This window comes from Gopherus flavomarginatus, chromosome 12 (genome assembly GCF_025201925.1).
Source record: "Gopherus flavomarginatus isolate rGopFla2 chromosome 12, rGopFla2.mat.asm, whole genome shotgun sequence".
Classification (NCBI taxonomy): domain Eukaryota; kingdom Metazoa; phylum Chordata; order Testudines; family Testudinidae; genus Gopherus; species Gopherus flavomarginatus.
Window position 1 is genome coordinate 36,822,647 of NC_066628.1, and position 14,288 is coordinate 36,836,934.

Consider the following 14,288-nt stretch of genomic DNA (forward strand, 5'->3'; position numbering starts at 1 on the left):
CCTTTGGTGGGTGTAAGGAGGATTGTGGTCTCTAGGAAAAGCCCATGTTTTGTTTAAATCTTGGCTGCACAAAGACACTTTTCTTTGGTTAAGCTGGTTTAGACCCTAGTCTGAAAGGAGCCTCTTTGAGTTTTTAATTTAAATGACCAGTGGGAGGGACAGTTCTTGGCTGGTTGTTTTCACCAGGGTTGGACACTCAACTGAGCTTCTAATGGTCAATTATCAGGAGCTAGAAAGCTCGGTGTTACTTGCAGGCTGGTGTCCGTGGGGTCTGTGACATTGAGCTATTGCTCCTCCAAGCCTGTAGCATGTGTTATGAAGCTGTGGGGCCAGGCTAGACCCCAGTTGTACTCCTCAGTGGGTGGTTCTGGATGAACAGGAGCGGTTGCCCCTCACTAATCCACAAGGATAAAGGCTTGGCTCCAGGATAAAGCTAAGCCCCATCCCAACCAGGTGAGGCAACAGGATCTTTGTAGTTCGCTGTATTGCAGGCCTGCAGATACCTCAGGCAGGATGAGCAGAGACGTTTGGCCTCTATCCATACCTATGAAATCATCCCTGTGTGCTACCAAAACATCTTCTATGCTGTGATCTGGTCTAAGGACTCCAGGATATTGGCAGTAGCTGGATTGTATTGCTGCACCCCATGCTTTTGCCTTGGAATTTGAGGTACAGGGCAGTGGATTTGTTGGAATCCAGCACTGGTTTCCTAAGAACTGGCTGGATTTTGCAGGAGCTTGTCTAACATCCCACTTCTGGCAATGAAGAGAACTCAGGGGAGGCACAGCACTGGTCACGGCCAACATTAAACACTACTAGGTCATTTAGAGTTGTTCTACCTTTGTTAAATACACATTCCGATGGGCCATATGGTGTACATCTTTCACAGTCAGGGTAAATAACCATTGGAACAGGTTACCAAGGGTGGTAGTGGAGTCCCCAAGACAAAGATCTACTCTAGGAATAATTGTGGGGACATTCTCTGACCTGTGTTGTGGAGGTGGTCAGACAAGATGATCATAATGGTTCCTTCTGGCCTTGGAATCTGTGAAATGAGACAGCATCAAAAACACCAGCAGCTAGTCTACACTAACCTGTGCGATAGTGGGGAACTTTAAAAGTAGTCTAGTACAGATGGAGCCTTGTCTGTTTCAGGTAAAGGAGTAGATAGCCTTCTATGTACAAGGTGTTAGTGAACCTGTCAGGTGTTGGTCTTGGATGGATTTCCACATCAATGATGCCCAGGAGCTTGGCTCTCACCCTTTTCTGCACTTGCTTGTAGGAGCGTTCCTAGTTTGGCTGGGATGAGATCCATCTCTTGTTCTGATTGCGTATCCTCCACCGTCAGGAGGCAAGGAGAGGGTTAACGCTCTGTTGTTCACCATCTGAGCAGAGGAAGGGTCATGTCTTCAAGAGACTTCCTCAGGTCTGTGCTGCTGGCATTGTAATTGCTTCCTCTGTGACCAAGGATGATCCAGTGGGGGAAGAGTCCTGTGCCAAAGTGCCTCACTGACATATCACTGAATGCATTAGCAGAGCTGTCCATGGGAGGTGGGGTCGAGTACTCTCACAGCACCCAGCTACAACGAGCCTGGCTGCAGCCCGAGCCATTAGTCCCTTTCTTGTGGGAGCTGCAAATTCACACTAAAAGTGAAAGGAAATGAATGTGACCTTGGTGCTCGGACTGACTGGAATAAACACCAGGGAGAGCTTTTAAAAAGGCTGAACTAGGCCAGGGCTTTTTCAAATGAATTTTGTATCTTGTCTGCTGCGTGGGGAGGGCACTTGAACAGAGCACAAGAGATCTGCAATGAATCCCAAGCCCCAGTGTGTTCAGAAGGAAGGTAAATTGCAGCCCCTGGGGATTTACTGAAGGGACCAAAGTCTGTAACTTTCCAGTTGTTACCTCTCACTCTCTTATGTCATGGAGTGGGTTGTTTAATCTCCATTTAATGTGTATTGAACCAGCTCTCAGTCTGCATGGCACAGAACATCCATCTCTGTCTGTATCTATTGTGCTGAGTCCTGCCTGTCTGTGTTTATCGTATCTTACCGTCTCTCCAACTCCAGATCCCCCACATGCACCCTTCAAGTTTCTGGGCATCTTTTGCTCCTGGAGTTAGAGCTTGTCTTTGAGAATTATGCTAGAGGGCTTAATTCGTTGACCGAGTAAAGGATGAAGCAAAAGAGGGGGGAGGGTAGCTCAGTGGTTTGAGCAGTGGCCTGCTAAACCCAGCACTGTGAGTTCAATCCTTGAGGGGGGCCACTTAGGTATCTGGGGCAAAATCAGTACTTGGTCCTGCTAGCAAAGGCAGGGAGCTGGACTCAATGACCTCTCAAGGTCCTTTCCAGTTCTATGAGATAGGTATATCTCCATTTTTTTTTCATAGTCCTCTACCACTGTGGTTCTCAGCCAGAGGTACATGTATCCCTGGGGGTACTCAGAGATCTTCCAGGGGGTACATCAACTCCTCCAGATATTTTCTTGGTTTTATAACATGCTACATAAAAAGCACTAGAGAAGTCAGTACACACTAAAATTTCATACAATGACTGGTTTATACTGCTACATAAGCTATATCCATGGTTCTCAAACTGCAAGTTCACTGCAATGGGGTTGCCAGAGCCAGTGTTAAACTTGCTGGGGCCCAGGGCAGAAAGCCAAAGCCCGAGCACCCCTGCGCAGGGCAGAAAGCCAAAGCCCAAGCCCCCCTGCGCAGGCCTGAAGCCAAAGTCCGAGTTCTTAAGTGAGGTGAAACTTGGGGTATGTAAGACAAACCAGACTCCTGAAAGGGGTACAGTAGTCTGACAAGGTTGAGAGCTATTGCCCTACAGGCTGTGAGATAGCTGAGTCATTTGTACCCCCCTGCAATTCATTGCACAAATAACTGGCCTTAAACTCCTTCGTCAGGTTTTGATAGGACACTGGCATGTTTTTGATGTTTACACTGATGTACCCGGGGTGTAATTGAGTATAAGATAAGTAGGAATTTGGTCTGTAAAGGAGCCCCTCCTGCATATCCAGTAGTGCATACTGCTTCCAGATAGCATGTAATGTCTGTGCCATTTGAGACATGCAGACTTGCAGGAGGCTGCATAGGGACACTGGGCTCTCTAATGGCCATGACAGAAGCATGATACAGTTTAACAAAATGGTCTTACTGCAAAGTGGGCAGCATGTCCAATGACCCCACAATCAATACAGCTGTGACCCCACCCCACCCCGTCAGTGGCAACTGTCCACTGGCAGAGAAAAACATAGTTCTCACTCTCTGGTTGAGTGCAGCAAAATCAGATACTTTATTCTCAAGCAATTGCATAGAGGGAGAGAGTGCGCTAGAACACAGGGTTTACCTCTCCTAGCAGGTCTCTCTACAGGTAAATTACAGCAAGCATTTATACCTTTTGTTACATACAATAATAAGCAACAGCTGCATTTTGTTTATACATAGGTTGTCTTGATATCTTATTTTCCTCACTTATTAGACTCTTGTCATAAACAGATAGCTAAGGGTTAATGTCTCTTTCACCTGAAGCACCTGACCAGAGGACCAATCAGGAAACCGGATTTTTTCAACTTTGGGTGGAGAGAATTTTGTGTCTGAGGTCTTTGTTTTCTGTCTGCCTGCTTTCTCTGAGCTTTGGAGAAGTAGTTTCTGCTTTCTAGTCTTCTGTTTCTAAGTGTAAGGACAAAGAGATCAGATAGTAAGTTATATGGTTTCTTTTCTTTGGTATTTGCATGAATATAAGTGCTGGAGTGCTTTGATTTGTATTCTTTTTTAATAAGGCTGTTTATTCAATATTCTTTTAAGCAATTGACCCTGTATTTTGTCACCTTAATACAGAGAGACCATTTGTATGTATTTTTTCTTCCTTTTTATATAAAGCTTTCTTTTTGAGACCTGTTGTAGTTTTCTTTTCTGGGAAATTTCAGGGACATTGAGTCTGTACTCACCAGGGAATTGGTGGGAGGAAGAAATCAGGGGTAGATCTGTGTGTGTTGGATTTGCTAGCCTGATTTTGCATTCCCTCTGGGTGAAGAGGAAAGAGCTTTTGTTTCCAGGACTGGGAACGGAGAGGGGGAGTCACTCTGTTTGGATTCACAGAGCTTGTGTCTGTGTATCTCTCCAGGAGCACCTGGAGGGGGGAAGGGAAAAAGGATTATTTCCCTTTGTTGTGAGACTCAAGGGATTTGGGTCTTGGGGTCCCCAGGGAAGGTTTTTCAGGGGGACCAGAGTGCCCCAAAACACTCTAATTTTTTGGGTGGTGGCAGCAAGTACCAGGTCCAAGCTGGTAACTAAGCTTGGAGGTTTTCATGCTAACCCCCATATTTTGGACGCTAAGGTCCAAATCTGGGATAAGGTTTATGATAACTCTAGTCTACATTCCATATTTATTTACATAAAGTCGCAACAACTTCTCACACAGTTCTTTCCCACTCGCCTCACACACTCCTCGCTTCTTCAAATCTCACGTTGTTAGGGTTACAGTTAGCCTGCCTCTTGCTCACAGAGGAGACTGTCTGCATTGAAATCCCTTTCAACTTACTGTCAGTTCTTGCTTTACTTCCACACCACCATGGGAACCACTGGCAAAAAAGATTCCTATATCCTCTAGCTTTAAAACACCTTTGTCCCGCAGGACAGGGTTACTGTCTTGGTCTGGCTGTATAATGACTGCTGGTTGCCACCAATGAGGTTACTTTTGGTAGGTGAGTGCCTGCACGTCGGGCCCCTGCCTGCCATGGATACACCACACTACATTTAGTTGGCTTCACACTGACTGATAGCACTCAGATTATGCCCCCTTGTGCAGGTCTGACTTGCCGTGTAGACACAGTTTGCACACCAAAGGCCTGGTTCGCTGTTGCTCTACACCCTGTCTCATTACATCAGTGCAAATTCTGACTTGGCAATGCAAAACCAGGATCTAGGAATGGAAGAGATCCCCTTGTATTCCACTGAAATAAAACCAGAGGGGAGAGAACCCTCCAAATAGTGCAGGAATCCCTCCTCAACAGGAAGGGGACCCAGTCCCACCACAGCAAGATCGCAATAGCCCCTTCCTACCATAAGGGGGAAGCTTGTCTGTGCAGGAGACGGGGCTCTCCCAGGGGCTGCTCTCAGGGCCAGTGCTTCCATTTAGGCTACCTAGGCGGTCGCCAAGGGCACCAGGATTTGGGAGGGCGGCAATTCAGCAGCGGGGTGGTCCTTCCGCTCTCCGGGTCTTTGGCAGCAATTCGGCGGTGGGTCCTTCACTTGCTCCAGGACCCGCTGCCAAAGTGCCCTGAAGACCGGGAGCGCGGAAGGACCCCCCCACCTCAGAACTGCTGCCTATGACCGGGAGCGCAGAAGGACCCCTGCCTAGGGCACCAAAATCCCTGGCGCCGCTCCTGGCTGCTCTGAGACTGTGGACCGAATTCCCACAGGAACTGAGGACCACCCCAAATCTCCCCACTTTCCACTTCCACATGCTGGGCGCATTTCTCCAACCTGCCATCTCCATATAAACACTGAGCATTAACAACCAGAAAACCACTTCTCGGTACATGCAATTCTACCCCAAGGAGAGACTGAACCACAGGGGACAGGTTAGTCGTGTCACTCGCTGCAGTACTAGACTGTGCTCCATGCTCATGTACCACGGCGAGGAGGGTGGAATGAGAGCCTGTGTAGAATAGAATAGCAGTAATGGGCCTGATTTCGCCTGGCCAGCCCCTGGCCCTTGGCATAAAGGGGACGCTGCAGAGGGGTGACGGAGGAAACAGCAATCACCTAGAAAAGCCCATCTAGGAAAGAGACCCGACAAAACAGAGCCATTGAAACAGCCTCGCTGCAGCAAGCAAATCAGGGTGGGAATGAAATTAAACGGATCCTCTAAGCCACACAAAGCGTCTCCTGTTCTCAAGCCCCCTTACAATAATGAAACACACTGCTGCTGCTGCCTGTGGAGTGCCACTTGGCAGGGAAAACAAGAGAGAGAGGTTACTCAGGTCCCATCACCAGGCAGCCTAGCAAGGCTTCCTTTGGAGAGCTGTTGACCCTCCGTTTCGCTAGCTTTTTGTCTTCCATGTTGCCCCTGTTTCGTTATTCATCCATCTCACCGCTGCCTCCAGGCTTCCCACCTCCCACAGTGATGCCAGCTGAAAGCTGGACAGACGTAACAGGCTAAAGTGCTGCATGTTGTACACAGGCAGCGAATGCCTAGCTCTAATCCCAGCTCTGCCACTGATTTGCTGGGTGACCTTGGGCAAGTCACTTAACCGCTCTGTGCTTCCATTTCCTCATCTGTAAAATGGGGGTGATCTCTCACAAGGGTGTTAAGGCTCAGTTAGTGTCTGCAAAGCACTCCGAGGTTGCTAGACAAAAGGTGCTATTTAAGTGAGGGGAGTATGATTATAAAGAGATGTGTAATGTTCATCACTTTAACTGCATGCTCAGGATGGGTTATTTAGCTACTGGTTACTCTGCCGGGTCTGTGATGGGGGGTATACCAACCCTGCACTGGCTGAGAAAGGGTTAACAAGCTGCTGTGGGCTCGGTCGGCCCCTCCCCGCTATGCCCACGGCAGGTGCCAGTTTTGGAGGAAGGAGTTAAAGGGGAGAGCCCAGCTCAGCAGGGGCCTGGCTATGAAGAACAGCAGAGCGGGGCCAGAACAGCCTGAGACTGAGGGAAGGTGAGCCTGGCAGGGGGCTACTTGATTTGCCACCTGTGGCCTTCCTCTTGGTGCTGAATAAGCCTGCTGCAGGTGGTGCCCTGCCTGTAGGGGGCGATAGCCAAATAAAAGACTTTGGTTCCTTACACATGACTGCAGAGCTGATGGTGGTTTGTGGAAAGCCCTGAAGTTCTCAGCTTGCCTGTGTGCCTGCGACAGTAGATGATGAACGGTGCTGTCAGGCTCTTTGCTTGGGGAGCAAAATGACAGCATCTCATTGAACATGCAACCCCCCATTATGGAATGGGCTCTGTGCAACCTCTCATACTGCAAGAGTAAACGGACCAGGCATAGGCCAGATCCGGGCCCTTGTTCTAAAGACGATGTGATTAAATGATTGTGTGAGCTGCCAGGAGAAGAAATTCTGAGAACTACTATAACAGAATATTTCTGCGGAGAGAACCTCATTCCAAAAGGTGCTTCCACAACAGACAGTGTGTTGTGATTACTGTAGAGGTATCCAGTCAGTTCCATTTCCAAAGGTGAACGGAGACAGTGCCAGGCTGTGATTGCCTTAATGAGATAATGGGCTTAATGGGACCCATTTGTGGCTATTACAATCGTTTCAGGGATATGTATATATTTAGTGGCCACTGCAGGGGAGTCCCTCCTTTGTCTTTCTGCAGCTAATGCTGCAGACTTCACTATGTTAAAATCCTTTCTGTGAGCAATCCGTTCCATCCCTGCCCCTAGCCAACACTCGCAGCTCAAACTGAACAGCAAGTTGACTGACAAGAAGAGATGGGATCGACTGAACCTCTGAGGGAGAACAATGGACGGGGGACAGATAGGGGCACATGTGGCGGCATTAGTGGAACACAATAGGAAATGTAACTGGTGAGGGGGAAATGCCAGGCAAACGGGGCCCTTCCAGAAGATCTGGGCAAAGCCTGACCTGCTGGCTGGAGGAAGGAGTGCCTCAGGGTAGCAGTGGGGTCAGTGACCAAAGGCGGAGAGGAAATCCAATAAAAATGTCTTTGACCATTTCATCGTGAAGCTGCAAGTCTTTTGTGGGCAGCTGTTCCCCTGGATACCGAGAATGCAGGAACCAGCCTGCGGCAATTTGCCGCATCCTGTTTCATCTGCTCCCTTTATCACTCACAATTTACCGGGAGCAACTTCAATCAGCTGCCTCGGTTTCTGTGCCACAGCGGCTTAATGTGACCCGGACCTTTGGTTCCATCAGAGGTGCCTGGCCGGGATCAGTCTGTGAGCTCCGAACACATCGGTCTCCCTCTGTTCACACCCCAGCTCTGCTTTCGCTCTGTTTGTCCTCCTGTGTGGCCTAACTCAGCCGGCCTGGAGCTGTTGCTGGGGCTCTGAGATCTGTGGGCAGAGCCCTGTGCGTTTGTAAGGGGAGCAGCCAGGAAGGAGGGGCTTGGCTGCTTGGCATAGGTACCTACTTGGTGCAGTTGGAGTGCTCACAAGGGGGTAGCCAGTTAGCTCTCCCTCTTACGGGTCTTAGCATGAGAGGAGGGAGGGAGATGGTCTTGTTTCTGCTTGGGAGAGAGACAGAGTGGAGATTGCTAGGCTTGGGGGCAGGGCAAGGGGGGGTCACTGGATTTGGAGGGTTTGGCAGGGAAAGGAGGTTCTCTGAGCTGGGGGCGTGGGAGGGAAGGAGGAGAGGTTGCTGGGTTGGGGAGGAGGCAGGAGTGTGGGGTTGGCTGGTGGAAGCTGGTTGAGCAGCAGAACCATCCCTTCCAGGAAAACCCTATGCAGCTCAAGCCCCTATGTTCCCTGGCTCCCCCATCCCTCCAAGAACAGCTAGTGCCTCTGCCGCTTCAGCCACTAGTTCATTTCCCAGGGAGAGGGGAAGCTCCCAGGCCTGCCAGCCGTCATGGATACCTGCTTGGATACCAGCTCCCCAGAACAGGTATTCAAAAGCCAGGAGCGCCCCCGGCCAGCTGAGCGTGCTGCTTGCAAAGTGGGGGGAAGCTGGGGCTGCCGTTGCCCAGGGACCCTTGGATAAACAGCCTATGCACAAGCGCTCCGTCTGGGAAATCTGCTGCCTGGCCCTTACATTGAAGGATTGCAGTGATGCTTGCTGGGGCCTGTGTTGGCAAAGGGTCACTTGGTATCCGAGGTCTTATGCTGAGTCAGCTGTAACCTGCCCCAAACAAAGCAAGGAATTCACTATTGCTGCCAAGGCCCCACATCTGTCCTTTAACCGGATCAAACTGTTACAGGTAAATTATACCTCTCCCCTCTGCCACCTTGAGGATCCCAGGCCAGCACTGGTGATTGGGGTAGAGAACGGCCGGCGTTGCCCCTGATTTGCATGTGTCTGCATTGCATACTGGATGGTGACACAGCCATGTGAAACCACAGAGCCATGTAGTATAGTTCATCATGCACCTCTGGCTGCTAATCCACTGTGTGTCATAGACCCTATACTACTAACACCTAATGGAGATTCTTCTTTAGCTCAAGCTGTAGAGGCCTATTTGGGTTTTCTTTGTTTGGAGAACCTGAATTCTATCCACTTTGTCACCATTAAGTTATGAATGTAGTTCACAGCACTAGCTCTGAAATCTTAGGAGGTGGCAGGTTGCTATGATCTATATGATATGCTGGTTAAACTTTTAACCTAAGATCCCATCTCACTAGATCTTAATCTTGAAGCAGAAGCAAAACACATTTTTGTTTTCAGCAGCTGCTGGCTCCAGAGGGACGGTGTTAACTCTTCCCCTTCCAAAGCCCTGTGGTGCGGAGACTGTACCAAATCTTTGTTTTGTTCTTAAGAAACTGCTTTATTTTTTTCAGCGGGTCAGAGAGTTCACAGCCTCACTCCCCTGGCAGCTCATGAGGTTAGCTGGGCGTGTAATGAGACGTTATCCATTTGGTTTCTGTCTTTGGGATGCATTGGTCAGAACAGCCACCCGTTTTGCCCGTATGGAGACAATCTGCTGCTTAAACATCAGAAATCTCTGGGAGGGAGCTTAGTGACCCTTCTCCAGGGAAGACTCATGGCACTTAGAAATCAGCAAGCCCCAGGCACAGCTCAACATGACAGGTTCTAAATGTAGCTCCTTCAGTCCCCTTGTTGCCTGTGCATGTGAGTGGTTTAAGGGGCCACAGGAGGAACATCCTGTATGGACTGATCAGAGGCTCCCTGTAGGATATCATCTTGTAGTAATGTAACTTTTTCCTTACAGTTTGTTGTCTTCCACTGGCCAAAAGTTCCTCTTCCTCCCTGTGGCTTTTGAGAGGAGATGCAGTTAATCTAACAGCACTTTGGCCCATGTGCCCAGGAGGCTGGTATTCTCAGTCCAGGTTGTAGTGGATAGATCTCGATGCTAAAATCCATTCTGGTTAGCAATCCCAGCCCTGGGGCAGATGTTTGAATGGGCCATGGAATCTTTTTTGGGCCTCATTTCTAGTGAGCATTTGCAGCCATTGGTGTCCAGCCGTCGGTGTAGCTGCAACCGTCTGCTGTAGACAGGCTGGACCATGATTTGCACAGGTGCAGCCTACCCTGGTTTCAGGCCGGGGTTTCCACCAGTTCCTCCCCACAGGTGGCTGACATGTCTGGTGCAAAAAGGCCTCCTCTCCCACTGGAAGTTGCTCCACCAGATCAGAATTTCAGCCCTCTGTCTGCTGCCCACATGGTACCTGGCTTATGGGTAGACAGAGGACCATATTCTCCAGAGTTAGCAACCTTGGGCCCTTTCACCAGCACTCCAGATGTAGGCAGCTAGATAGAGCTACATGGACTCAGTTCTGTTGGGCTTCAGGCCACTTCTTCTTGGAGCTTCCCCACTTCTGCCCCTCCTTCCCAGAAAGTCCTAAGCACTGCCAAACAGCTGTTTAGTGGCCCTTAGGACTTTCTAGGAGGGAGGGGGAGGCTTGGAGATGCAGCTCTTCCCCACTCTTCCCCCTCCCTCCCAGAAAGCCCTAAGCGCTGGGAAGGAGGGGGAGGAGGAGGAGGAGAAGAGGAATTTGTGCAATGCTCCCTTGTAAAGTTGCTGCTCTTCCAAAGAATCTTACAAGGAGTGGACAGAGCAGGCAGCCAAATGACATTGTAAGGGAGCATTGCACAGCTTTAAACAAACATGTTCCCTAATTGAGCAGCGACACAACTTTGAAACAACGTTAAGTGGAAGAAAGTTAAGTGAGGAGTTACTGTATCTGTTCTGGAGTGTGTATAGGGTGGGAGGGGAAGGAGTGGGATTATCTAGATCAGCAACTAATCTTGTGGTGGTAGGAAAAGGGTAACTTTAAGGGCCAGATCTTCAGCTGGAGGCAGTGGAGTTATGACAATTTACACCAGTTGAGGCTCTGGCCCTGACATCCTAAAACTCCTGAATCTGATCCCTGTGACAACTCCCCCTTTCCCCCCCCCCAACTCTCCCAGTCAAGGAGAACAAATGTCCAGGCACTAATGTGCCTCTTTTCCCCTTCTTCCACAATGTAAGTAAAGCCAAGTCTCTCTCTAGTAGGATTTATGGCCCTTCCTTGGGCAGGAGACAGCTAAACAACTTGCATTACCCTGGCTGTCTCGTGAGTCTGTACATCATTTAATTTAAAAAGAAAAAAGGAATTGTGAAGAGATGAACTCAGAAACAGCTTCCTCCTTCCTCCATCCCCCTCGATGGAATTCGGCTCTTTTCCCGAGAGCAGTAGCCTTGTGTTTAAGAATGTCAGCCAGCTTGACGTGAAGGCACCACCACTTGTCAGAAGGGACCAGATCCTCAAATGTATTTAGCTGCCTAACTCCCATTGAAATCAACTGGAGTGAGGTGGCTCCATACCTTTGCAGATCTGGGACAAGGAGCCCCGAGACGGTGGAGAGTGAGGTGAGATGGCAATAGAACCATAGGGTTAGAAGGGACAGCAAGGGTCATCTAGTCTAATCCCCTGCCGAGATGCAGGACTTGTTGGGTCTAAACCATCCAAGCCAGATGGCTCCAGCCTCCCTTTGAAAATCTCCAGTGAAGGAACTTCCACAATTTCCCTTGGCATCTGTTCCATTGGCCTCCTGTTCTTACAGTTAGGAAGTTTTTCCTGAGATTTAATCTCTATCTGCTCTGCTGTAGTTTGAACCCATCGCCCCTTGTCCTGCCCTCTGTGGCGAGAAAGAACAACTTTTCTCCATCTTTTTTATGGCAGCCTTTCAAGTATTTGAAGACCGCTCTCATGCCCCCCTGCCTTAATTTCCTCTTTTCCAAACTAAACATATGCAGTTCCCAGTGGCGGCAGGTTTGTATAATTTTTGGTGGTGCCCAGAATGGGTCCAAGTCCCACCCCCCACTTGCTTTGTAAGGTGATTTTTTAAAATAATGTAAAAATGGACTGGGAACAGCAAGTGTTTAACCGTCTCCCCATATTGCACAATATTACTAGCTTAAGAAAAAATTATATAACTAAGAATAGCAACTTTATTAATACAATTTTGAATATGGAAACAACCAAGCACTCTTGGATCAATAACCCTCAAAAGCAAAAAGCTCTGTCTAATTCGCTATTGTACTCCAACCATGTAAAGCTTGATAGCCAAGCCTGATGAAAACTCTTTTTTTTATCTTTTAGATTTGTCGCATCTTTCTTTTGTACAACTTCAGTTTGTAAGCTGGGTGTCGAACTCTGGCTGTAACCTGATGAATTACTCTTTTGTTCTTTTTCTCTGGGTAACTTTATTAAGAATTTGTCCATTGTTGATTATTATTACACAAAATTAATGGGGTGAGACCGAGGGCTTCGGAGTGTGGGAGGAGGCCCAGGGTAGGGCAGAAGGTTGGGGTGCGGGGGTGAGGACTGTGGAGTGGGGCCAGGGATGAGGGGTTCATGATGCAGGGAGGGGACTCAGGGCTGGGGCAGAGGGTTGGGGTGTGGGGAGATGAGCACTCTGGCTGGGGATGAGGGCTTTGGGGTGTGGGAGGGGCTCAGGGCTCGGGCAGAGGGTTGGGGTGTGGGGGTGAGGGCTTCAGGGTGGAGCAGGGGATGAGGGGTTCACAGTTCAGGAGGGGGCTAGATTTGTTGTTTTAACTATTATACAAATAGTTCAGCCTAGTAACCAAGATTAAAGGAATCTAAACGGGTAAATCATCATTAATGTGCACAGGGAGGTAAATGCGAAACTCTATTATTGGGGACAGGGCCAGCCTGAAAGCCATATATTGTAGACAAGTATTTCTTTACCTATTTAAGAGACTCTCACAGTCTCCGCATCTCTTCTCTTGGACAATGGAAATCAGTTAAGGTGCTTCCAGGTTCTCAGTGCTGTAACGTTTGAGTTGCGAACACTTGATGGAAATTTGTCCTTGCTGTAAAACCAGTGTGTTCAAACTCTGGCGTTCCCCAAGCCGAGCCGTGGGCTAGGAGCATAGCCTGCCTTTATTAATATTGTTGCATTGTTTCCTTGTACTCCCCCATCGGTCTGGCTGGCTGGCTCCATCTGTTGTCTCTTGTCTGATACTTACATTGGAAGGTCTTTGGGGCAGGGACCATCCTCTTGTTCTGGCTTTGGAGAGCACTTGGCACGAAGAGTCCTGGGCCATGACTTGAGCTCTGAGGTGCTGCGGTAATACAAATAATAACTGAGAGAAGGAATAGGCTGACAGTAGCTTGGGAAGGGAGTGGAGGGGTGAGACGGAAAAGGCCAAGCGGAAGGAAAAGGAGAGACTCCAGAGCTTTGCTCCTTGGTGCTTGTGGAAAATTACTCCCTGCTCAAGTCATTGGGAGTGGATGACGGTGGCAGAGAAGAGTGGTCTGTAGTTAGGGCACTGGCCTATAAGAGAGCAGACCAGGTTTAAGTCCCTGCTCCACCACAGACTTCCTGTGTGACCTTAGGCAAGTCACTTGGCTTCTCTGTGCCTTAGTTTCCCATCTGTAAAATGGGCTGTGAGCTGGTACTGCAGCTGAGAAACTGACAGAGGTTGGCACTACCCGACCTTGGTGTTGGAAATGGAGAATGATGGCAGTGGCAGGATTCAGAGCTCTGCCAGGCAATTCACTTACCATCCCCATTTATCTGTGACTTTTTACTGTGTCTGTGAGTCACTCCACAGCGGTGGCTCTGGTTGCTCCCTTGTCCCACAGGGTTGGAGCTGGCATCCTGCACTCACCCCACAGCAGCAGCTCCTCAACAGCTCCTCTCACACAGCACTGGTCCCGGTGCCCTGCTCTGGGCTTTGCAACCTGGCGCAAAGAAACTCTGACTGGGCTCGCCCAGGCCTCTGTCATGATGCACTCACCTTGGGGGATACAAGAGCTGCACCTGTGGGGTGGGCTCACTCTCCACTGGCTCCTGCTGGCTGCCGGGGTCTGTGTGGTGCTGGAGGTAGGAGCTGAGAGCAGGGTGCCCGTGTCTTCCCTGCTGGCTGGCACCCAGATGTATGGAGGGGAAGGAGTAACAGCCTGTCTTGAAGGCAGAGTGTGTGAAAGGGGTTGCAGTATACGGCAGTCTTTAGTTACAAGATCACATACTAATTTTTCCACAGAGGTTAAAAAGGAATATTGAATAGCTGCTCGTTAAATGAGCACCGTCTCTCCTGGGCACTGAATGAAGCAGCACTTGTGTGGAAGGAATAGAATAGTGTGTGATCATGTAACTAAAGCCTATCATAATGCACACA